The 25,017-nt window shown below is 41.8% G+C and overlaps 1 long non-coding RNA gene across 1 annotated transcript; it reads left to right on the top strand.

Moving 5' to 3' along the window:
• Positions 1 to 1,082: 1,082 nt before the first annotated feature.
• On the top strand, positions 1,083 to 24,075 carry LOC105490764 (uncharacterized). The gene is made up of 3 exons (XR_011614768.1): positions 1,083 to 3,211; positions 11,883 to 12,048; positions 19,220 to 24,075. It is a non-coding gene; the product is annotated as an uncharacterized lncRNA (long non-coding RNA).
• Positions 24,076 to 25,017: the final 942 nt, after the last annotated feature.

Below are 25,017 nucleotides of genomic sequence, written 5' to 3'. Positions count from 1 at the left end.
CCATTCATCTCATTGTTTTACAGTTATTTATATATCTTTTCCCCCAATAGTGTGTGAGCTCTGAGAGCAGGGATCATATATCCTATTCTTTTTTGTATGTCAAGCCGCATGCTACAGGGGAAAGTTCATTGTCTTTGGAATCTTGGCTCTATCACTTCCCAGCTGCATGAGTTTGTGCATGTTACTTCACCACTGTGGACTTCAGTTTTCTCATTTACAAAAAAGTAATATCCTCTTGCAGGACTCTTGATAACACTAAATGAGACCGTGTAAGTAAAGGGTCCCATGAGTGGTCCACCATCCTCTGAGCTTCCAATGCTATGGCGCCAATATTTTGTTTGTTCCTAGATTCAACTTCCCTTTCCACTGTGACATTAGCTCTTTCGATAAATTCTACCTACGTTTTGTTTATTGTCTTATCCCAACCAGTCAAAACCACCATGATATGCCTGTACTTGCTCTATTGAGAATAGATGTTCTTTCTTTCCAATTTATAGCAAAGATGGAGTTAGTGTAGGGGGTGAGTTGGTAACATCTGTTTCACAACTCTAGGGAGCAACGTTCTCACAGACCAGGGTGAAAGATGGCCCCTGAGAGACTGTGCAACTTGACAGCCTGGCTTTCTATCCTCCAACCTACACACCTATCTGTTTCTAAGCCGTTTTTTACTACTTTTTCTTTACCTCTTCTACCTGTGCTTAGGAACTCATGCTTTCCCTTTAGCATCAAGCTTCTGGAGAAGTTATTTACTCCATTGCTCCCCTTTTATTGGCAATTTTCTTCTTCTTTTCCATTCACTCTTCAATTAATTGCAGTCTAGCTTTTGGTTTCCCTAGATTGAAACACATTCCAGAAAAATCAGTTTAATTTGGACTTGCTCACTGAAACCTTTCATCACTGTATTACATTGGATTCATACCTCTCCCAACCCCAATTCCATATCCTCCTTACCTGATTTAGTTTTCTTCAGAGCACTTATTCAATACATTAAATCTTCACATATTTATTTGCTTATTGTCTGTGTTCCCTGCTAGAATGTAATCCTAGAGGGCAGGGATTTTCCTTTTTTTTTTTTTTTTTTTTGAGACAGAGTCTTGCTCTGTCATCCAGGCTGGAGTGCAGTGGCATGATCTCTGTTCACTGCAAGCTCCGCCTCCCGGGTTCACACCATTTTCCTGCCTCAGCCTCCTGAGTAGCTGGGACTACAGGCGCCCGCCACCACGCCCGGCTAATTTTTTGTATTTTTAGTAAAGACGTGGTTTCACCGTGTTAGCCAGCATGGTCTCGATCTCTTGAACTCGTGATCTGCCCACCTCGGCCTCCCAAAGTGCTGGGATTACAGGCGTGAGCCACCGTGCCTGGCCGAGATTTTTATTTCTTATTTTGTTCACTGCTTTATCCCAGTGCCTTGAATAGGAGATGCACCTAATGGGTGCTTCATGCATATTCACTGACTTGAACAAATAAATGTATTTTCTTATCTCCACATTCATTGTGTCCTTTTCCATGTCCTCCTTGACTTCTCAGGGACACTTGACACTTGCTTCCATGTGCTTCCATGACCAGACTCTCTCTTGGGTTTCCTCCTGTTTTCATACCACTTTCTTATTTCCCTTTGCCAGCTTCTTTTCTTGTTACTCTTAAATATTGGCCATTCTGGTGTTGTCCTTGTTCTCTTTCTCTTCCTATTCTACGCTTTTCCAGACAAGCTTCTCTACACTCGGGGATTTGAATACCATCCACAAGGTGAAAATTCTCAAGCATGTATTTCCAGCTCTTGACTGTGCTCCTTCCATCTTGAAATGGCCCCTCCCATCTTAAATCCCAACACATTGTTTTCTCCCCAGACTGCTCTGTATTTAGGTTAAGAACCAACACACAACTGATTCCCCAAGTCAGAAACTCAAGAGTCACCTTGAACTCCTTGCTCTCACCAGCACTCTGAAGCAGTAGGACACCAAGCTGCCGTGTTATCCCGGCTCGCTCTCTGCCCACTGCACCATCTTATCATTTCTAGCTTGTCCTGTTTCACTCACTCTCTAAAATTCCCTTGCCTCTGTCTTGCCTCCCTCTAATTCATCCCACACGTGGCAGCCAGAGCATTCATTTAAAAATGCCAAACTGCTCATGTTTCTCCCCTTAAAGAGTTCCCCTTTCTGTGATTCTTAGCTGTCTGCAGAAATCATCCAAACTTCTTGGCACAGTATGGAAGGCCCTTCAAGATCTGTCACATCCTCTACCCTGACGCAAATATTCTGCGTGTGGTAAGGACGACTTGTAATTCTTTAAAGAAGCCACACTCGTTCTTATGTCCTTTGTACATTGCTGTTCCCAGTGTACTTTGTACGTGCTTTTCCCAATGCACAGATGCTCTTCCATGCTTTGTCTATCTGGTGACTCCTACTCAGGTCTTCCCTGATATCCCCAGGCAGAAACAGAAGATTCCTCTGCGTCCTCTCCTACAAGTACTTCATTTACAGCACTGATTGCATTGGCAGGAATTGCTTTTCATATGTCTATCTTCCTCAAGCATCTGTGAGCCCCAGGAGGGAATAAACTTCATCCTAACCATCTTTTTGAATTTTTTTCTTGGCACAGAATGTTTATTCCATTATATTAAGTTGAACAATAAAAATACTACTCTTCATCATCACCTCACATTTAACATGAAATTCTCATTTAAAATGTTCCTAAGATACTTTCTCAGTGGTCCAGCATTGGGCGGTTGCTATTCAGTGCAGAAAGGGAGATGCCACCTAAGTGTGGTGGCAGAGTGTGGCTTGTCACCCACCAAGAGGCCTGAGTTATTGTCTCTTGGCCTCTATGGACTTTGTGAGGCATTTAATCCTTCAGACTTCAGTTTCCTTAACTAAAATGAGGAGCGGAATAACCTGAGTTCTGAGATTAAACAGAAAAGTGGAACTAAAGCATCAGCCATACTCTGTTTTGGCAGCCAATTTGTAAGCTTTACCATCCTAAAATAAGCTCTGTGTATTTTATGCAATTATAATTTTGTATATTCATTTAATGTGTACCGGAGTTGTAGGCAGTCATTTTATTATTTTTATTTTTATATTTTTTAGGGTCTCACTCTGTCATGCATCCTGGAATGTAGTGGTTTGACCATAGCTCACTGCAACCTTGAACTACTGGGCTCACGCAGTCCTCCTGCCTCAGACCCCTGACTACAGGCATGCGCCACCATGTCTGGGTAATTTTTAAAGTTTTAGTAGCAATGAAATCTCACTATGTTGTCTGGGCTGTTGACAAACTCCTGGGCTCAAGCAATCCTCCTGCCTCAGCCTTCCAAAGTTCTGGGATTATAGGCATGAGCCACCACGCCTGGCCGTAAGTGGTCATTTTAGATCCTAAACTCCGTAAGGGCCAAAGGCCTTTTGACTCTCCACATATGGTTGAGTAGAGTACCTGCACTCCATATGTATCGGCTGAACTGACTTGTATAGTGTTCAAAATACCTTCATAGCAATTTCAGAAACACAAGATGAGAAGTAGATTTGCTGTGATTTTAGTTATAAATAACAGAGAAAAAATGTTTTGCTCCTGGTAAATGAAAGGCACCAGTTTATCCAAAGGACTGAGAAAGGAAACTGATGCCTTGATCTGCTAAGTCCAAATCCTTTTGATAAAATAGGGGTGGACAAATGGAAAAATCTGCCCTAGATGCCTTTGTGATAGCTGAGAGTAGGTGCTCTGTAAATACCTGTTGGATGAATGTTGCGTGACTGCAGTTCCTCTGTAGCTTTAAAGAGTTCCTAAGAGCAGCTAGCCATATCCCTTAATAGTACCTTTCTGCTGACAGGAGCCGGCTATGTATGCTGTTAGTACGGTGGCGAGATGATGAAGCAGGAGAGAGGTCAATTCTGAATAAACATCTAGGAATTTAGTAAGAGAAGTTGAGCAAAGAGCTGCATAAAACAGCTGTGGATACCAGTTAATGTAAACTTCATTCAGCTATACTAACTTTTTGAAAAACAAAGGCTGATGCCTGGTTACCTGAGCACTGACTCAGGCCCACAGGTGAATTTTGGACAAAACATTTTATTTTGAATTATTTTTTGTCGGGGCCAATACAATCCAGTTTTCCAGAGTTTCTAACACTCCCTATTATCTTGCTTTACTCATTTACATAACCTGTGAATCTCCTGAAACTTCTTCCTGCCTTAAAGGAAACTGAAACTAGAAAGAGAAACCTTTGGATGGCAAACTGGTCTAAAGTTACAATTTAGTCTTCAAAATTGGTTTAAGGAAGCTTTCCGAGTTGATGGGCGTGTTTCTTTAAAATTTGTTTTAAAGATTTGTTTACTGCTACGATCTGTGAAAGACTTAAAAAAGAAGGGCTCATGACGAGTGTCCAGGGCCCCTTACAGATAGGCGTATTTTCATTAAGAATTGTTGGCCCGGAGTGGTCTGCCTGTAATTATACGCAGCTCACGCCTGTAATCCCAGCACTTTAGGAGGCTGAGGCGGGCAGAGCACGAGGTCAGGAGATGGCGACCATCCTGGCTAACACGGTGAAACCCCGTCTGTACTAAAAAAAATAAAATATAATAAAAAAATAAATTAGCTGGGTGTGGTGGCGGGCACCCGTAGTCCCAGCTACTCGGGAGGCTGAGGTAGGAGAATGGCGTGAACCCGGGAGGCGGAGCTTGCAGTGAGCCGAGATCGCGCCACTGCACCTAGCCTGGGCGACAGAGCCAGACTCTGCTTCAGAAAAAACAAACAAACAAACAAAAAAACAACAACAAAAAAATTAGCCAGGCATGGTGCTGGGCGCCTGTAATCTCAGCTACTCAGGAGGCTGAGGCAGGAGAATTGCTGGAACCCGGGAGGCGGAGGTTGCCGTGAGCCGAGAGCTCACCACGGCACTCCAGCCTAGGCTGACAACAGCAAGATTCCGTCTGAAAAAATAAAAAATAAAAATAAAAAATAAAAAAAGAATTGTTGATTTTGTGCATTCTATGTACCAGCCTAGGTGTGTAGATGTATGGCACTTCACAGAATTTGCACAACTATGGGAGGCTCAAAGAGTAAGAACTTACTCAAGGGTACCCGATTCACTGAGGCAGAGCAGGGACTCATCCATCTCCTGATCTCGGCTCCTTGTTCTATTCATTGCTTCACGAGGTAACACATGATTTTCTACTGTATTGGGCACTGAAAGAAGGTACGCCTGTAATCCTAGCACTTGGGGAGGCCGAGGCAGGCATATCGCTTGAGGCCAGCCTAGGCAACATGGTGAGATCTTGTTTCTACAAAAAACACAAAAATTAGCTGGGCATGGTGGAGTATGCCTGTAGTCCCAGCTACTCAGAAGGCTGAGGTGGGAGGATCGCCTGAGCCCGGGAGGGCGAGGCTGCTGTGAGCTGTGATCGTGCCACTGCACTAACTCCAGCCTGGGTGACAGAATGAGACCCTGTCTCAAAAAAAAAAGAGAGAGTGATAGGAAAGGAGGGGAGAGGAAGACAGCAAGTTCATAATTTCTTTTTTTTTTTTTTTTTTTTGAGACGGAGTCTTGCTCTGTCTCCCAGGCTGGAGTGCAGTAGCACCATCTCTGCTCACTGCAACCTCTGCCTCCCGGTTTCATGCCATTCTCCTGCCTCAGCCTCCTTAGTAGCTGGGACTACAGGTGCCCACCACCACGCCCCGCTAATTTTTTTTTGTATTTTTAGTAGAGACAGGGTTTCACCGTGCTTGCCAGGATGGTCTTGATCTCCTCACCTCATGATCCACCCGCCTTGGCCTCTCAGAGTGCTGGGATTACAGGCGTGTGCCACTGCATCTGGTCCATAATTTCTTTTCTTTTCTTTCCTTCTTTTTTTTTTTTTTTTTTGAGACAGAGTTTCACTCTGTTGCCCAGGCTGGAGTGCAGTGGCATGATCTTGGCTCACTGTAACCTCCACCTCCTGCATTCCAGCAATTATCATGCCTCAGCCTCCCAAGTAGCTGGGATTACAGGTGCCTGCCACAAGGCCCGGCTAATTTTTGTATTTTTAGTAGAGACATGGTTTCACTATGTTGGCCAGGCTGGTCTTGAACTCCTGGCCTCAAGTGGTCCACTTGTCTTGGCCTCCCAAAATGCTGAGATTACAGGCATGAGCCACTGCGTCCAGCCACAAATCCATAATTTCTAATTGAGCAGCCTAAAAAAGGTCTGCTGCAAGATTATAATAAAATAAAATTAAGTGACATTTATTGAGTGCCTACTATATGCTGACATTGTCTTAATTCTTACATGTATTAAATTAACTCACTTAATTCTCACATCCACTCTATAAGGTATTATTCTCATTTACAGATAAAGAAAGTGAGGTACAAAGAAGTTAAATAACTTTTTTGCCCAAGTTAAGGAATGTTTGAACCAAGATTTGAACCCAGGCAGTCCAACACCAAAGTTTACATATACATAAGCTATGTTGTAGCCATTTGCCTTTTATTTCATGGAGGGTGGAGAGGAGGAGAGGTTGTAGACAGTAAATTAAGTTCTATCCTGCATTTAAAATTCAATGAAATATTTCTGCTTAAAAGTCAATGATGTAATCTTTATTGGTATTTTCATTGACATTCATCATTTTTTTGATATAAGCATCCCATTATACAAATGTTCAATTCTTTTGGAGAGCTCTGGAACTGTAAATTATTTTTTGAAGCTAATTAGATGGAGACAGGCTTTGTTTATTAGAAAAACAAGAGAAAAACCATGGGCTATGCAGTTTTCAGCAGAAAAGTCACAGCCCCCCTTCCACAAAGCCACCATCTGTTTCTACTCTACCATCGCAGAATCCAGATGTTCTCATCCTCCTAGCAAATGCTTTCCAATTGGAACTTCTTGTTCAAGCAAATCAAAGCAGAGCAAAGTTTTACATAGATTGGACTTTGGCTTTTCTTGAGTCATCCATTATGAAAAAAGTGCAAGGCAATTCTGTTGCTTTCATGCTGTGGTCTCAGTCAGCAACACAGACCCGTCATTTATTATATTGAACTTCGATTTTTGTATCTCAAGGGAAAAAAAATTTAAATTTTAAGTCCGAGGTAGTATAGAAAAAAATCCTTCTAAAATAATACAGGAATCGAGAAATTGTTATGGGGTCCCTGCCCACAGTTTTAAAAATAACATTACAACAAGAGTGGGGGTTTTTTTTGATCTAGCTTTTTAAAAACCAATTGATTATGAGGATTCATAAGGTGATATTCACAAGTAATGATTGTTGAAAGTTGTATGAATAAAAAGAGGATAGACATTAGCGAGTAATTTTAACTTAGTCTCCATATATTTAACATGTGATTGAAGAATAAAGGAAACTTTTGAAAAAGAAAAAAGTTGCTCCAGATTCCTAACACCTTTTTAGTTTTGGTATTCCTTTCCACCCTGTGACATTGGTGCATAATTAATGGATATAAGGCAGGACAAATGTATAGTGCTAAAGTTCTATTAGTTAGCTTAAGTTTCAGGACCCACCTTGTAAGACTACTCATGTGAAGCAGGAGACATCCCCCGACCCTATTTAAAAACAAATTTTAGTACAATTTGCTTATAGAAAATTCGTTTATGTTCTAGAGTTCAAGAGGGTATAGTGACTATTAAACTCAATAGCTGTTTGCTTCTTTTTTGTCGAAGTTATACAGACTTGGTAAAGCTTATGTCTGGCAGTATTGAAAAAGCAAGGCTGGTAAAACCAACGGCAAGGCTAGGGGATGATTGTAAATTTTGGATGGGCTAGCAGCCATCCTGAGATGGTTTTGCTACAGTTGGTGGTGGTGTGTCGATGATAGGACTTGCTAACAGAGGACAAGAAGGGTGACAAGATCCAGCTGGAATCAGCTGGGCCTTGAAATCAACCTGTAGAATGGCAGATCTATGCAGAAGTATCTGCAAGTCCATATACTACTTACATTTAAGGTATTCTAGGATGTTAAAGAAACAAGTAGCCAGTGTTTGTATAAGAACCCAGGACCACTATTTTTATTTCTAAATATTAAAGATAAATGGTTATCCTGTGGGCATTGAAAGGTTAACTCCAAAGACACTGGTCTGCCTGGCATCTACATTAGGCCACTGGTATAAATAATGCCAGCTAACAAGCATTGAGGCATTACCATGTGTGAGGCACTGGTGAAGATACTTCATGTGAATTTCATAATTTAATCTTTTTTTATTGTGGTAAAAAATACATAATATGAAAGTTACCATCTTAACCATTTCTTTTTTTTGTTTTGAGATGGAGTCTCGCTGTTGTTGACTTGGGCTTGAGAGCAATTACATGATCTCTACTCACTGCAACCTCCACCTCCCGGGTTCCAGCAATTCTGCCTCAGCCTCCCAAGTAGCAATTCTGCCTCAGCCTCCCACCACCACACCCTGCTAATTTTTGTATTTTTGATAGACACGGGGTTTCACCATATCGGCCAGGCTGGTCTCAAACTCCTGACCTCAGGTGATCCACCCGCCTTGGCCTCCCAAGGTGCTGGGATTACAGGCGTGAGCCACCACGCCCGGCTCATCTTAACCATTTCTAAGGGTACAAGTTCAGTGGCCTTAAGTACAGTCACGTTGTACAGCCAGTTGCCAGAATATTTCATCCTTCCAAACTGAAACTCCATATCAATTAATTCCTCCATTCCTGTTCTTAGCCCCTGGCAACCACCATTCTACTTTCTGTCTCTATGCATTTGACTACTCATTATACCTCACATAAGTGGAATCATACAGTATTTGTCCTTTCGTGACTGGCCTATTTCATATATATATGAATACACACACACATACACACACACACACACGCACTGCACGCATGCACCATTTTGTTTATCCATTGATAGACAATAGGTTGCTTTTACCACTTGGCTATTGTGAATAATGCTGCTATGAACATGGGTGTGCAAATCCCTCTTCAAGATCCTGCTTTCAGTTCTTTTGAATATCTACTCAGAAGTAGAGTTGCTGGATCGCATGGTAATTCTATGTTTAATTTTTTGAGGACCTGCTATACTGTTTTCCATAATGTCTGCACCATTGTACATTTCTACCAGCAATGTATAGGCCTTCCAATTTCTCTGCATTCTCACTAACACTTTTTTATTTTCTGTTTTTGTTTTCATTTCTTAATAGTAGCTGAGAGGTTTTTCCTGATTCCAAATACACGGAGTGTTTTCCACACCAACAACCAATTCAACCAATTCTCTGGCATCAACTGGGTGTCCAGTAATTCAGTTCAGTTCTGATATGAACTTCTGAGGTTAGCACAGACCTCATAGATTAAGGACTCCTTCCTATTAGACTGTCCCCACTTTGGTTGAAAGTCGCAGGGGTCACCAATATTTCTGACTGACCAGCTATAAATTTGGAGTTTCCGCAACTCCTCAGGCTTGATAATTCACTGGAATGGCTCACAGAACTTAGGAAAACACTTTACCAAACATTTAGCTGTTTCTTATAAAGGATTCATTCAACCCAGGAACAGCCAAATGGAAGAGATGCAAAAGGCAAGGTACTGGGTGGTGGTTGGGGGTGATGGGACGGAGCTTCCATGTCCCTTCGGGGCACACCACTCTCCCAGCACCTCGATGTGTTCACCAACCCAGAAGCTCTCTGAACCTCATCCTTTAGGGGTTTGATTGGTTTCATTATGTAGGAAAGATTTATTAAATCATTGGCCATTGGTAATTAAGTTTAATCTCAGGTCCCTCCCCCTACTCCAGAGACTAGGGAGGGAAAAGGAGTGGAGGTAATGGGAGTGGCTGAAGTTTTAATGATGTAATCCCCTGGTTGGATTTTCTAGTGACTGACCCCCAACCTGAAGGTGTCTAGGGGCCCCTGCTTTGAGTCATCTCATTAGCATACAAGACAGTAAATTCCAAGAGTTTTAGGAACTTTGTGCCAGGAACCAGTGGCAAAGACCAAATATTTATTTTTTATTATACCATAGTAGCCATCCTAATGGGTGTGAGGTAATATCTTACTGTGGTTTTGGTTTGGATTTCCCTAATGATTAGTTATGTTGAGGAGTTTTTCATGTGCTTGTGGGGCATTTATGTATATCTTCTTTGGGGAAATGTCTATTCAAGCCCTTTGCCCGTTTTTAATTTGAATTATCTGGTTTTATATTGTTGAGTTGTAATTCTTTATGTATTCTAGATATAACCTTTTATTAAATATATGTTTTGCAAATATTTTCTTCCATTCTGTAAGCTCCTTACAAGTCTGTTAATCAGGTCCTTGAATGCACAGTAGTTTTCATTTTACATAGTTTGATTTATTCATTTTTACTTTTCTTGCCTGCACTTTTGGTATCACATCCAGGAAATCATTGCCAAATCCAGGGTCATACAGCTTTTCCCCTATGTTTTCTTCTTATCATTTTTATAGGTTTAGGTCTTATGTTTAGGTCTCTGATTCATTTTCAGTTAATTTTTGTATATGATAAAAGGTAAGGGTCCAACTTCATTCTTTTGCATGTGGATATTCAGTTTTCCCAACACCACTTGTTGAAGATATTGTCCTTTCCCCATTGAATGGTCTTGGCACCCTTATCAATCATTTTTTAATCTTTACATCCACTTTGTGAGATAGATGTCTTCAGATGAGGACACTGACACCCAGAGAGGTTAAAACGCTGGTCCAAGGTCACATTGAGTAAATTGTGGGTCAAGATTATAACCTAGACTAAAGTAAAAACTTTTGTGCATCACTGGACACTATCAGCAGAGTAAAAGACAACCCACGAAGTGGGAGAAAATATTTGCAGATCACACATCTGATAAGGGATTATTATCCAGAATATATAAAGAAGTCTGAGAATTCAACAACAAAAAGCCAAACAATCCAATTCAAAAATGGGCAAGAAACTTGAATATATGTTTCTCCAAAGAAGATAGATAAATGGCCAATAAAAACACCTGAAAAGGTTCTCAACATCCTTAATCATTAGGGAAATACAAATCAAAACTACAATGAGCCACCTCTTCACACCAATTAGGATGGCTGGTATCAAAAAACAGAAAACAACAAGTGTTGGTGAGGATATGTAGAAGTTGGAACGTTTGTGTATTGCCGATGGAAATGTAAATGGTGCAGCCATGTGGGAAAACAGTATGGCAGTCCCTCAAAAAACTAAACATAAAATTACTATATGATCCACTTCTGGATGTATATATATAAAAGCATTGAAAGCAGGAACTCAAATAGATATTTGTTTACTGACATTTTTAGAAGCATTATTCACTGTAGGCTAAAGGTGGAAATAACCTTAATGTCTACCGACAAATGAATGGACAAACAAAATATTATATAAGTTTATATATATATATATATATTATATATATTATATATATATTATATTATATTATATTATTTTATATATATATTATATTATATTATTTTATATATATATATTATATATATAATATATATATAATATAAGTTTATATATATATATAAAATGGAATATTATTAAGCCTTAGAAAGGAAGGAAGTTCTGACACATGCTACAACATGGATCAACTGTAAGAACATATGCTCAGTGAAATAAGCCAGACACAAAAGGACAAATACTGTATGCTTCCACTCATATGAGGTACCTGGAAAAGCCAAATTTATAGAAACAGGAAGTAGACAGGTGGTTGTCAGGGGTTTGGGAAGGGAAGAATTGGGAGTTCATGTTTAATGAGTAAAGAGTTTCATTCAGGAAGATGAAAACGTTTTGCAGATGGATGGTGGGGATGGTTGCAGGACAATATGAATGTACTTAATGCCACTGAATTGCACATTTAAAAATGGTTAAATTGTAATCCAGGCAATTTCCTCCACAGCCTACAGTCTTAACCCCAGTATTATAGCTGCCTCTCTGGTGTGTGGCTTCTTACAGATTTTCAACTACCATTAATGTGGTGGGTGCCCTGCCTCATCCACTGAGATGTCCTCTTCAGCCTGACTATATGGAAGTCCAGTCTGACTTGCACCTGCTCAGTCTTTTGGCTTTGTCTTCTGGATCCCTGAGATGTCCCAGCCAGCGGAGATCAGAACAAACATTGGTAATCCCTTAGATTGGTATTCTGGTTTTCCCTTATTACTTGCTTTACTTTATCCCAGTCAATCTGGCTTTTAGAACTGTGCTTTTTGAAGTTTTTCCACCATTTTTAGACATTATGTACTGGGAAGAGTCACTCATGTTTAGTTCTCAATATTGCCTCTGAATTATCTGAGATGCTCTTTTCTAATATTACTTCTAACACCTGGGACTCTTTTCTAATATTACTTCTGACACCTGGGCTAACATGGTGAAACCCCATCTCTACTAAAAATATAAAAAGTTAGCCAGGCATGGTGGCAGGTGCCTGTAGTCCCAGCTACTCGGGAGTCGGAGACAGGAGGATCACATGAACCTGGGAGGCGGATGTTGCAGTGAGCCGAGATCACACCACTGCACTCCAGCTTGGGTGACGGAGCGAGAGGCTGTCTCAAAAAAAAAAAACTAAATGTGATAGTAGATATTGAACATCTTGCATCTTACAGACTTTTTGCTAAACATAGCTTTTAAATACACACATTTATTTTTACTCCTGCTGAAACCCTGCCAAAATGACAATAAAGGAATACAAAAAGGCATGCATGCCCAAGCCCAAGTAAAATGGGAAAAGTAGAAAACAGTTAAAGAAAAAAAAAAAAAAAAGAGAGATGTCATCAAAGTGTTAGAGAATAGAAATTGAATGCAGAATGCAGAATGAATTGGAAGCAGAGCAGATACTCAATTAGTACTCACTGTTCCACTCTCACATAACCCCATTGATTATTTACAGGCAGTGTCTGTTCTGTGCTCCTGCCCTCCTTATAATTAAATATTTTCATGGTCATCCCTGAACAGAGGAATGGTAATTGACTTAGCAAGTTGAAACCTAAACCTAAGAAAGCTAAACCTAACTGCCTGAGGAGAGGGATGCCAAGGAGAGGGAACCAATTTGTTCCAGACTGCACTGGGAGAGTTCAGGATTTGGTAGCAAACATCATACAGAGTCGGGCTGAGGAGGAAAGGCTCAAAACAGGGAGATTTAGATTCAGAATCAGAATTCTTATCTGCAACTCTGAAGTCAAATAAGACAATGAAACAACTCTTTCAAAATGTAGGAGAAAATGTTTTCCAATGAAGTATTCAATACCAATTAAACCATTAATCACAATATTCTTAGATACGAAAGGTCTCACAATTTTACTTTCTATGTTCTGTTTCTTGTTAAATTACCAGATAATGTGTCCTATGAAAATGGGAGACAGAGAGGGAGAAAGAGAGAGAAACAAATTTCTGTTGTTTTAAACAATCCAGTCTGTGGTATTTTGTGTTATGGCAACCCCGCAAACCAATACAACAGGGTTACCAAACAAGCCTCAAAGCTACATTTACAGAGCATATCTTATTCTTTAGACTGTGTATTTAGTTGGGAGCTTTGATAAGAGGCTGATGGAGATTTTAGGGATAATTTATGTCTCCCGAAACTATCACTTGGTATTGCCACTGGCTAGATCCCAAACTGGATGAGTCCAGTGAAATGAATGTGTTTTAAAGTTATTTCACATGCATAAGCTTGTTATGCAATATATTTTAGAGAAGTAACATCTCTACGCCACTGTGTAGTAAAGGCCTTGAGTGTTTCTCTTCTTCATCAAAGAGGCAGATATGAAGCCTGGAGAAGTAGGTCTCTGAGCCCATGCTTCTAATAAAGCTTAATAAGACTGACTACAGTAAGACATCACTCATTGACATCTCATGTCTCTGTTTTAGGTCTGACTCTTTAATACTTAAAATAAAATGATTTAATCTCTTCTTCTACCTCATTATTTGCTTTTAAATTTACCAATTCTCCTTAGCCTAATTTCTTTTAGCTGTCCTGGAAAGACCTTTCAATAACTCACAGAAAACCATCAGCCCCATCCCCCCCCCCAAAAAAATAACAAATTAAGACCTCAGAATTATCACTTGGTAATTAACTTGAATTTTTGTTCTTTTTTTTTTAAGATGAAAATTCATTTGTTTTTGTAGATGCCATAAGCTCAAATTCTACTTCCAAAATATGTTTCAATCTGCCCAGGTCTTCTCATCTCTAGCCTAATGGCATGTCCCTCTCTCTGAAGATTTACTACAGGAGCTTCTTCTGTTCCCCTTTTTTCCGTTCCCTTCCCTTCCTTTCCCCGCCCTTCCCCTCCCTTCTTTTCTTTTCTTTCTTTCTTTTTTTTTTTTTTTTTTTGAGACAGAGTCTCGCTATGTCGCCCAGGCTGGAGTGCAGTGGCCGGATCTCAGCTCACTGCAAGCTCCGCCTCCCGGGTTCACCCCATTCTCCTGCCTCAGCCTCCCGCGTAGCTGAGACTACAGGCACCCGGCACCACCCCCGGCTAATTTTTTTGTATTTTTAGTAGAGACGGGGTTTCACCATGTTTGCCAGGATGGTCTCGATCTCCTGACCTCGTGATCCGCCCCCCTCGGCCTCCCAAAGTGCTGGGACCACAGGCATGAGTCACCGCGCCCGGCCTTCTCTTCTCTTTTCTTGACGCTGTCTCACTCTGTCACTCAGGTTAGAAAGCAATGGCGCAATCTCGGCTCACTGTAACCTCCACCTCCCGTGTTCAAGTGATTCTCCTGCCCCAGCCTCCTGAGTAGGTGAGATTACAGGCACTCGCCACGATGCCCAGCTAATTTTTGTATTTTGTTTTTAGATGGAGTCTCACTCTGTCCCCTGTTTGGAGTGCAGTGGCGCGATCTCGGCTCACTGCAACCTCCAACTCCCTGGTTCAAGTGATTCTCCTGGTTCAGTCTCCTGAGTAGGTGGGATTACAGGAACGCACCACTACGCCCAGCTAATTTTTGTATTTTTAGTAGAGACGGGGTTTCACCATGTTGACCAGGATTGTCTTGATCTCCTGACCTCATGATCTGCCTGCCTTGGCCTCCCAAAGTGCTGGGATTACAGGCCGGGGGCCACCGCACACCACTGTGCCTGGCCTAATTTTTGTATTTTTAGTAGAGACGAGGTTTCACCAGTTTGGCCAGGCTGGTCTCGAACTCCTGACCTCATGTGATTCACCCACCTCAGCCTCCCAAAGTGTTGGGATTACAGGCGTTAGCTACTGCGCCCAGCCCTTTCCCCTTTTATATTTGCATTCTCTCCACAGAAAACAATGAACCGTATGACTCTACTTCCTAAAACTATTCATCAGGTGCACATGCTTAATGTGGCTTATTAGGCTGTTCTTAGCTGGACTCCAGCCATTCTCATCACCTACCACTATTCTTTTCAAACACTGTACTCTAGTCACATGGTCTCAGGTTCGTCAATACATCAAAGCTTTTCCTCCTCAGGGCCTTTGCACAAGCTGTTCCTCTTACCTACCATGCTCTTTTCTCCACTGTTTAGTCTCTTCTATAATTACGGTTACATTTCAGTTGTTTTGTCTATAGGTTAGAAAAGTTAAAAGCCAATAAATAGCATTTAAGAAATTATTTTGTGCATGTGAGTCATTATGAAAACAAGTAGTAGTTGGGCGTGGTGGCTCAGGCCTCTAATCCCAGCACTTTGGGAGGCCGAATCGGGTGGATCACAAGGTCAGGAGATCAAGTCCATCCTGGCTAACACAGTGAAACCCCGTCTCTACTAAAAATACAAAAAATTAGCTGGGCGTGATGGTGGGCTCCTGTAGTCCGAACTATTCGGGAGGCTGAGGCAGGAGAATGGCGTGAACTCAGCTCTTGCAGTGAGCCGAGATCGCACCACTGCACTGCAGACTGGGCGACAGAGCGAGACTCCGTCTCAAAAAAAAAAAAAAAAAAGAAAAGAAAAGAAAGTAGTAAGATTGGACCCGTTAAATAAAACTTCCACTCTGCTGGGCGCGATGGCTCACGCCTGTAATCAAACCACTCTGGGAGGCCGAGGCAGGCAGATCACAAGGTCAGGAGATTGAGACCATCCTGGTTAACACGGTGAAAACCTGTCCCTACTAAAAATACAAAAAAATTAGCCAGGCGTCGTGGCAGGCACCTGTGGTCCCAGCTAGTCGGGAGGCTGAGGCAGAAGAACGGCGTGAACCCGGGAAGCGAAGCTTGCAGTGAGCCGAGATCGCGCCACTGCACTCCAGCCTGGGCGACAGAGCGAGACTCCGTCTCAAAAAAAAAAAAAAAAAATTCCACTCTTAGGTATTTACCCAAGAGAAATAAAAGCATACGTCCACAAAAAGACTTGTACTTAAATATTCATAGGGCTTTATTCCTAATAGCCTCAAGTTGTAAACAACCCAAATTCTGTCAGCAGAAGAATGGATAAACAAAGTGTGCTATATTGTACAGTATACTATTAGTCAGCAAAGCAAGCAAACCTTGAATACATGCAACAACGTGAGCCTCCAACATAATATATTGAACAAAAGAAGTCAGATAATATATTAATAGAAGAGTGCTTATGGTATGATTTTTTTTTTTTTTTTGAGATGGAGTCTTTCCCTGTGGTCCAGGTTGGAGTGCAATGGCACGATCTCCGCTCGCTGCAACTTCCGCCTCCTGGGTTGAAACGATTCTCCTGCCTCAGCCTCCTAAGTAGCTGGGATTACAGGTGCCCGCCACCACACCCGGCTAATTTTTGTGTTTTTAGTAGACATGGGGGTTCACCATGTTTGCCAGGCTGCTCTCGAACTTCCGATCTTGTGATCTGCCAGCCTCGGCATCCCAAAGTGGTGGGATTACAGGCGTGAGCCACCACTCCTGGCCATGGTATGATTCTATCTATGTAAAGTTAAAAGCCAAGTAAACCAATCTATAGCTATGGAAATCAGAACAACTATTGCCTCTGGGTGTGTGTGTGTGTAGGGCGTGGACATTGGCATCAAAGGGCACAAAGGAACTTCCAGGGGTGATGCAAATGCTCTGTATCCTGCTTTGGGTTACAAAGATGTATACATTTGTCAAAACTCATTAAACTGTAAACTGAAGAGCTGTGCTTTTTATTGTGTATGAAATATATCTCAAAGAATAATATGATCTTATGCTTTTGTAAGTTGGCTGCTCAAAAAAGAGTTTCAAGAATCAAGTCCAATGAATCATTTTATTTTCTTTCTAGCTTCCTTCACTTCTCCTGGATCATACTCAAAGCTCACATATGTTATTAATGAGAGAGGTTATCACACATGCCTCCCTATAGGACTCCTATTTTACATGCTATTTTATGATCTTACATATTTCATTTTCAAGCCTACATCAAATTAGAAGTAGCTGAAAAGTACAATGTGGCACATTGGTAATAGTGAGTATACCTTGAGATACCTTGACAGTGAAGGTGAAAACTAAAACCACTAAAAGTATGACCTAAGAATTAAAAACGAGGCCGGGCGCGGTGGCTCAAGCCTGTAATCCCAGCACTTTGGGAGGCCAAGACGGGCGGATCACGAGGTCAGGAGATCGAGACCATCCTGGCTAACACAGTGAAACCCCGTCTCTACTAAAAAATACAAAAAACTAGCCGGGCGAGGTGGCGGGCGCCTGTAGTCCCAGCTACTCGGGAGGCTGGGGCAGGAGAATGGCTTAGACCCGGGAGGCGGAGCTTGCAGTGAGCTGAGATCCGGCCACTGCACTCCAGCCTGGGCGACAGAGCGAGACTCCGTCTCCAAAAAAAAAAAAAAAAAAAGAATTAAAAACGAGTGTGGGCCTAGAGTAATTGAGACACGAATCAGACATGGCTATACATTTTTCTAGACAAAGGGCATCACATTTTATAATAGCATTCTTCCAGAAATGTTAAATAAAATGTAATATACTCTATTTTAAATGTGAGGAAGGATAAATACAGGATAAATTCCACAGAGAACAGTTTTGAAAATATTTTTGTTTTGGTGCTGAAAGGGGTGAAACATCAGCTATCTGGATTAATCCAGGCAATGATTAAAGCCACTCCATGGTAGAGTCTGGGACTGATGGTAAAAGAGCAACCTTCAAGAAAATGACTGACATTAAACAACTATGTGGAGCTTCAGGCAACTAAAACGAGTCGTGCAGTACCAACAGGCAATGACTTAGCACCATGACTGCCCGCATGTCATTCTCTTATTGCTGTAATGATGCTGAATGATTCAGAGAGCATGTGCTTTCCTTGAGTCACGTGAGTGTGAGCACTTCACAGGGTGAGGCCATAAAAAGGTCTTGCTAGTTCTTCTGAAAGCAAGCCATTCTAAATGGGCTCTCAGAGAGTTTTCTGGATTATTTCTTTTCTTTCTTTTTCTTTTTTTGAGACAGAGTCTCGCTGTGTTGCCCAGGCTGGAGTGCAGTGGCGCGATCTCGGCTCACTGCAAGCTCCACCTCCCAAGTTGACACTATTTTCCTGCCTCAGCCTCCTGAGTAGCTGGTACTACAGGCACCCGCCACCTTTCCCGGCTAATTTCTGTTGTATTTTTCGTAGAGACGGGGTTTCACCGTGTTAGCCAGGATGGTCTCCATCTCCTGCCCTCATGATCTGCCCGCCTTGGCCTCCCAGAGTGCTGGGATTACAGGCGTGAGACACTGCACTCAGTCTGGATTATTTCTACTCTATATTTATTTTTGTTTTTGTTTTTTTATATTTTTTAGAGACAGGGTCTCACTATGTTGACCAGGCTGGTCTTGAACTCCTGGCCTTAAGTGATCCTCCCACCTCGGCTCCCCAAAACACTAAGATTGCAGGAATAAGCCACCATGCTGGGACAATTTTTTTTTTTTTTTAGGAGATGAGGTCTCACTTTGTCACCCAGGGTGAAATGCAGTGGTAGGTCATAGCTCCCTGCAGCCTCGAATTCCTGGGTTTAAGCAATCCTCCTGTACCAGCCTCCCAGTCAGCTAGGACTACAGGCCTAAGCCACCACACTTAGCTCAATTCTCTGAAGATTTGATCATAGAAATTTTCCAGTAAACTTGAAAAAAAAAAAAGAAAAAAACCCTAATTAAATGTCCTATAATAAATACTGTACAAGGAGAGGTAAAGTATTAAAGACACTTTGTTGTGCTGAAGAAGAAGCTTGATGAGTAGAATTTTCAAATAAGAGAAAAAGGCAGAATGGCCAAGAGGAAGAGACCTTCTGATTTTAAAGACTAAAGAAAATCTTGCTGAAATTAGATAGCATAATGAAAAGAACCCTGCTAGTTTGAGGTATTGCATCCCTGAACTCAGATTTCTATTTTAATTAGATGCTGTATTTCTACAGGAATGAAGGCCCCATGGAAGAATTCTCACAGGGAGGCAGATGCTGTTGGAAGGAGAGAGCCTGGAATGTCCGTAGTGGTCAAGAGAAATGTGTATGTGGGCGTGTGGGAGGGTATCAAGGGAAGTGATCACTGCCAAGCTGATTTGTTTTTTAACTGCCAAAGCATTCCCGGGATATTCTTCCTGGTTGCTAGGATTAGAGAGCTGGTAAGTTTCAACAATGCGTCTATCTATTCCAAGTACAAGCATTTTTTTTTTTGGTAAACATATTTTTAATTCTAAAAAGACAAGGTTAAGATTAAGGAAACTTTGAAACAAAATGACCACTCATAATTCCACTTTGAAACAAAATGACCACTCATGATTCCACTACTCTTTAGTAGATGATATGGTATTTTTGTGTTTTCTTCTAGTCTAAATACTCTTCAACAAGACTTTTAGGTGAGTTTCCTGTTGGCATAATATCTGTTAAAGCAGCTTCTAACACTCAACAAGCTGGGAATAGTTCTCCAGTCCTGCATCACTCTGCATTTAGGTGGAAAGTTGAACCTCAGAGATAAATTATTAATACCTGCAAATAAAATTTCATGACTATTTTCAAGATTCTCCGTTTCCACAACTGCTGATCAGTGACTGTGTAGCTTGCTGAAGTAAAGGAAAGCAAACATTGTGGGTAAGAGAACCTCTCCATAGCTCTCCAGAAGGGGCCGAAGGGTCACCATCCTAACTCACTGTTTAGGAAGAAAACTGAGCCCCAGAAAGGTTACAGAGGTAATAAGTGCTAGAGCTCAGACTCGAACGAAGGTCTTCAAAGATAAAACTTAAAATTTTAAATAACGTTAGATTTATGGAAAAGTTACAAAAATAGTGCAGAGAGTTTATGTCTAACCTTCACCCAGCTTTCCCTAATGTTAATAATTATGCAGCCATAGTTAAATGATCAAAACCAGAAAATTAACTTAATTCACACTGGTACAATACTATTAAATTACAGACCTAATTTGAATTTTATGAGTTTTCTCCCTTGTGTCTTCTTTTTTTTTTTTTTCTGTTGGATCTGATTCAGAATCCCATACTGCATTTAGCTACCACTTGTCAGTCTTCTCCAATCTGAGAGATTGTCTCACACTCTGCCTTCCATGACCCTGACCCTTTTGAAGAGTCAGGGTCAGCACTTTGGGAGGCTGGGGTGCGTGGATCACCTGAGATCAGGAGTTCAAGACCAGCCTGACCAACACGGTGAAACCCCAAATCTATTAAAAATACAAAATAATTAGCTGGGCATGGTGGTGCATGCCTGTAATCACAGCTACTCAGGAGGCTGAGACAGAAGAATTGCTTGAACCCAGGAAGCAGAGATTGTAGTGAGGCAAGATGGTACCACTGCACGCCATCCTGGGCGATGGAGTGAGACTCTGTCTCCAAAAAAAAAAAAAAAAAAAAAAAAAGATGGCATCTGTCAGGTCTCTCCACTGTAAACCTACTATGTTTTTCCTTTGTGATTAATAGGTACCTTGGAGGAGATACACTGAGACTATGCTAACATCCTCTTTCACCTCAAACTTTCACCCAGTGATTTTGGACTCCCAGTAGATCTTGCCTGCAACAAGTATTATTGTGTTGTCTACTGAACAATGACTTTGTATTTTCCTCATTTCTTCTGCATTTATTAATTACAGTTCTCCTGAAAGGCAGAAGTATTTATGTATTTATTCATTCACTTATTTATTTATATTGGTATGTATGGACTGATGGATATTTATTTTATTCCACTAGTTTAGAATCAAATACTATCATTATTTTCTTGGTCAAATTGTTCCAACTTTGGCCATTGGAAACCCTTTAGGTGGGCTCTTATATCCTTTTGATCCTGTCATTGGGGGGTAGAGCTGTTGTTGTTTTGAGTCCTTCCTTATTTTCTGACATCACAAGATTTTCATGCTCAATTAGATTTTCCCTGACCCAGTCCTAGAATCAAGCACTTTTCCAAGGAACTCTATGAACCAAGACTTTCTGATGTAAACCTCTTGTGCTCCTTCCATTGGCTCACATTACATCGGAAACAATTTAGACATGAACACTTTACAAAGTTTTTCAAAAATATACTGCAAAGACAGGTGGAGTTCATACTTGTTGAGTTTGTTCTAGTCATCAGACATTGTTTATGCTACTTCCAGTGCTCCTCTGTCCACCCTATTTGTACCACCAGGATGATCCAGACATGAGGAAGATGAGAAGATATGGAAGTGGATTAAAGTGTAGATGAAGTGTATCTTCATCACTATGCAAATAAAAAACAGAAAGCCTTTAAAAGCAAGTCCAGATTTTTTGAAGTTTAAATTTTTCTGGTTCTGCTTGACTCTGCCTGTAGAGAAAGTGCTCTCTGTGACTTCAACTTTTTTTCTCTCTCTCTCCCCACCTCAAGTTGCCTCCGTCAGCTGTCTGGGCTGGTTTATGGGGTCATGGCAAACATCTTTCTCCATGAATCTCACGCACTCACTGGGTGTGTATTATTATACGCCCTGTGTTAGGGATGAATAAAATTAAACACATGGATGTTAGATGAGAACAGAGTTAAATTCACAGAAATTAAGAGAAAGACTGGAAACAAACAAAAAAACCCTCTAGATTTCCAATCTGTGCATAAATAATAGGACTTCACACACACACACACAAAAACCCTAGAAAAACTATTCCAAATAGATGAGTATGAAATGTCTGCAATAAGTCCTATCTTCTGTTTCAGAATCTAAGAACACTGGAGAGTAACAACTGCACAGTTTCCTGGGGTATGTTATGAGCACAAGATTGTTTTTTCTGCTTTCTGAATAGTAATTCCATATATTTTCTGTAAAGGTGACACTATACTTTTTCTATGTACTTGTCGGGGTATGTGCATGTATGTGCATGGTGTGTGTGTAAGACAGAGATAGAGGAAAGGGGGAAAGAGAGAGAGATAATGTACTAGTTTCTTATTTTTACAGGAAATTTAATACGTGTCAGTACAAATCTAGACTGAGACTGACTCATTTGGCAGGAAGAATACGTTTACATGCCAGAGTAAACAGAGAATGAGGTGAGATCTCAAGAAAAGGGAGTGAGAAGGCAGTTTACAATTTAAGATATGAATAGAGATGCCTTATTAAAATTATTTTCGGCCAGGTAGGGAGGCGTTGGCTCACACTTGTAATCCCAGCACTTTGGGAGGCCAAGACAGGCTGATCACGATGTCAGGAGATCGAGACCATCCTGGCTAACATGGTAAAACCCCGTCTCTGCTAAAAATACAAAAGAAATTAGCTGGGTGTGGTGGCAAGCGCCTGTAGTCCCAGCTACTCTGGGGGTTGAGGCAGGAGAGTGGTGTGAACCTGGGAGGGGGAGCTTGCAGTGAGCCGAGATCGTGCCACTACACTCCAACCTGGGCTACAGAGAGAGACTCTGTCTCAAACAAAACAAAACAAAACAACCAAAAACTCCACTGTTAGGTATTTACCCAAGAGAAATAAAAGCATATGTCCACATAAAGACTTGTGCTTAAATATCCATAGGACTTTATTCCTAATAGCCCCAAGTTGTAAACAATCCACATTCTGGCAGCAGAAGAATGGATAAACAAAGTGTGCTATACAGTACAGTGTACTATTAGTCAACAAAGCAAGAGAACCTTGAATACATGCAACAACGTGAGCCTTGCATCCTTTTCTAATGGAGTTGTATAAAAAGGAGCCGGTCCTAGGAGAGCTGCTGCTTCTTGTTAGTGTATTTGTCACCCTTGGTTCCTAGAAGCACGTTCTTAAAGGACTCGGATTTCCTGAGTTTGAGAGCCTACCAGATTGACACAAGGGAGGAGAGAATCCTATTTGCAACATAGAGGACATAGCAGCTGACAAGGGGCAGTGAAGCCCTGGGGAAAGAATGGAGCTAATGGAACATGGACTTGTCCCTCACACTCCTGAGCTCTGTCAACATATGAGGTTGGTGCTAAAACACAAACACAAGCAGGCCACCTCATTGGATGCTGCTCTTCCTTAGGCCCGCAGCTACTTGCCTGTGTCTCCTGGACTAGACTCCTGGAAAGACTAGCATGATGGCTGAAAGGAAAGACGTGATGGAGAGATCCAGGAAGTGGGCCATAGATGGGATTAGAGGGGTGACTGCCTACACAGTGGAGCTGAATTTAAAAGAAATTCACCCACAAAAGGCTGTCATGCATTGATCAGCTCTGGTGGTAGAGAGTTTTGGTTAACTCTTGAGTCAGTGGGTCTCGGATAGGTGTAAAGTGTGTGCTGCAATCATAGAAAGTATGATGTGTAAGGTAAATGGCACGGCAGATTCCAAAAAACCAAATACACACATGGATTCTGTAGAGTAGAGCAGTTTACAGGTTGAAAAGTAATCGGAAGGCCAGGTGCATTGGCTCACGCCTGTGGTCCCAGCGCTTTGGGGGGGCAAGTTGGGCGGATCACGTGGTCAGGAGTTCAAGATCAGCCTGGCCAATGTGGTGAAACTGCCATCTTTACTAAAAATACAAAAATTAGCCAAGCATGCTGGTACGCGCCTTTAGTTCCTGCTACTCAGGAGGCTGAGGCAGGAGAATTACTCGAACCCAGGAGGCCGAGGTTGCAGTGAGCGGAGATCGCGCCACTGCACTGCAGACTGGGCAACAGAGCGAGATTCTGTCTCAAAAAAAAAAAATTTTTCCTAGTCATGTTGAATTTTTATCCTGACCTCCACAGTGCTTGTTTCAAACTATCTAGAAAATGTCCTCCTCCCGTTTGATCCCAACAATTATTGAGTATTTATGTCTAACGTATTCTACCTTCTCTACATCTTGTGCACTTACCTCCTCCTTTCTATCCCCACAGGTACCCACCTGATCTCGGCTCACTGTAACCTCCGCCTCCCGGGTTCAAGAGATTCTTCTGCCTCAGCCTCCTGAGTAGCTGGGATTACAGGTGAGTGCCACCACACCCAGCTAATTTTTGTATTTTTAGTAGAGACAAGGTTTCACCATGTTGGTCAGGATGGTCTCAAACCTCTGACCTTGTGAACCGCCAGCCTCGGCCTTCCAAAGTGCTGGGATTACAGGTGTGAGCCACAGCGCCCGGCCTTATTTTTGTTTTTGTTTCCTTCAAGTGAACTCCCTCACCAAGCGTTGTCTGGACTATTGCTATAGTCTTATTCTCATATGGGACTGCCTCTGAATTATTCATTCCTTGAAACTCATCCCAAGCACGTTCTCTTACTCAGTAAGAGCCAGCCGTTTCTCTCCTGGTGCAGCCAGCAAATCTTGGATTAACCCATGCTATAATTCTGCCCTGAATGTATTCTAATTAATAGTTTACATACTTCTCTCCACTACTCGTCTGGAGGCTGTGAGCTTCTGGAGGAATGGGGATTGTGTCCTCCTTATTTTTGTATCCCAATGACTAACAGTGTGGGGCAAATTAAGTGTTTGGTCAATGAATAAAGAAATGTACATATAGGCCGGGCGCAGTGGCTCACACCTGTAATCCCAGCACTTTGGGAGGCCGAGGCGGTCGGATCACGAGGTCAGAAGATCCAGACCATCTTGGCTAACACTGTGAAACCCCATCTTTACTAAAAATAAAAACCCTTAGCTGGGAGTGGTGGCGGGCGCCTGTGGTCCCAGCTCCTTGGAGGCTGAGACAGGAGAATGGCGTGAACCGGGGAGGCGGAGCTTGCAGTGAGCCGAGATTGCGCCACTGCACTCCAGCCTGGGCGACACAGCGAGACTCCGTCTCAAAAACAAAAACAAAACCAAAAACATGTAAGTGG

The sequence above is a fragment of the Macaca nemestrina genome, chromosome 16 (assembly GCF_043159975.1).
Source record: "Macaca nemestrina isolate mMacNem1 chromosome 16, mMacNem.hap1, whole genome shotgun sequence".
Classification (NCBI taxonomy): domain Eukaryota; kingdom Metazoa; phylum Chordata; class Mammalia; order Primates; family Cercopithecidae; genus Macaca; species Macaca nemestrina.
Note: the sequence above shows the minus strand (reverse complement) of the source record. Positions and strands in the feature narration are given on the sequence as shown.